Source organism: Cebus imitator, unplaced genomic scaffold (assembly GCF_001604975.1).
Source record: "Cebus imitator isolate Cc_AM_T3 unplaced genomic scaffold, Cebus_imitator-1.0 Scaffold101, whole genome shotgun sequence".
Classification (NCBI taxonomy): Eukaryota; Metazoa; Chordata; class Mammalia; order Primates; family Cebidae; genus Cebus; species Cebus imitator.
In genome coordinates, this window is record NW_016107416.1 from 5,708,625 (window position 1) to 5,710,223 (window position 1,599).

At 41.0% G+C, this 1,599-nt stretch overlaps 1 protein-coding gene across 4 annotated transcripts in view; it reads right to left on the reverse strand.

The window, feature by feature from the left end:
• Positions 1 to 1,599, reverse strand: part of INO80D (INO80 complex subunit D) — an 84,833-nt gene that overhangs the window by 49,287 nt on the left and 33,947 nt on the right. The window lies entirely within an intron of this gene.

The window sequence follows — 1,599 nt, forward strand, 5'->3', positions numbered from 1 at the left end:
CAACCTCCGCCTCCTGGGTTCAGGCAATTCTCCTGCCTCAGCCTCCTTCATGACACATATTTTTAAAAGTAGAACATAAAACTACATGTGAATCCTAACACATTAAAAACTGCATCACTATAGTGACTCTTGAAAGTTGGTGCCTTAACATGCAAACCGCTACTACTTTCAAGCCATCCTCAAAGTCAGTGTAATTTTGATGAGGCAAACATGTGAACTGTACATGCACAGAAGTGGCCAGACAGAAGCAAGTCATTCAGTTACTGAGTGGCCCTGGATAACTGCTCATCTACTGCTTCTCTGTTCATAACATACAAAGTAACTCATCAAGAGTCTGAAAGATCACTTAAAATTCTTTTATAGAGAAAAAAATATATTTTCTAATGCATTAAAGTATTTGGAGATTCACAAAGCACGTATGACATAAAACCCTCAAGAATGTCAAGAGTCTACTGTGCTTTAGACACACACACACACACACACACACACACACACACACACACACAGAAAGAGAGAGAGAGAGAGAGAGAGAGAGAGAGAGAATGGAACGAAAAAGTAAAAGATGGCTAGCGGGGTTATAGGTGAAATGCCTTTTTCAATAGCCAGATGTTATGTACATGAATTATTTCCTATAGTACCTACCTGCAGTAGGCGCTAAAATAATGCCCTTAATGTAGGCAAGGAAACTAAGCTTTACAGAAACTGATTAACTTGCCTGAGACTCTTTCCAGCTGGAAACAGTCAGCGTTAACTAAAATCACAGCTCAGGAAGACTCTCATTAGTCTTCAACAATGAGCAAGTATACTGCTCGGGTGATGGGTGCACCAGAATTTCACAAATCACCGCTAAAGAACTTACTCATGTTACTCATGTAACCAAATACCACCTGTACCCCAATAACTTATGGAAAAATAAAATAATAACTTAAAAAAATGCTTGCTAGAATTCACCAGTGATGATATCTCAACATGGGCTTTTCCTATGGAAAGTTAAAAAAAAAAAAAAAAAAAAAGAGCAAGTTACTTCTGTAATTAAAATGCTATTTTAAAAACCTATAAAAGGTCTGGTCATGGTGGCTCATGGCTGTAATCCCAGGACTTTAAAAGGCCGAGGCCTGCGGATAGCTTGAGCTCAGTAGTTCCAGACCAGCCTGGGCAACATGGCAAAACACCATCTCTACAAAAATAAAATACAAAAATCAACCAGGTGGGGTGGAGCCCGCCTGTAGTCCCAGTTACTTGCGGGGCTGAAGTAGGAGGATCACTTGAGTGCCGGAGGTTGAGGCTGCAGTGAGCCAAGAAGATGCCATTGCACCCCAGGCTGGGTGAAAAAGTGAGATGTTCTTAAAAATAAAAGCCTATGAAAGAATAAAGTCCCTTCACATAATGAGAAAACAGAATACATGTCATGCCAATTAACCACGCTGAAAACCTATGAAGGCTTTTAACCAGAAGAACAGAGTTTTTAAGCTGATATTCTTCATATAAGAACAGTACTCCAGCGAGGCGGGGTGGCTCACACCGGTAATCTCAGCACTTTGGGAGGTCAAGGCAGGTGGATCACCTGAAGCCAGGAGTTCAAGACCAGCCTGGCCAACA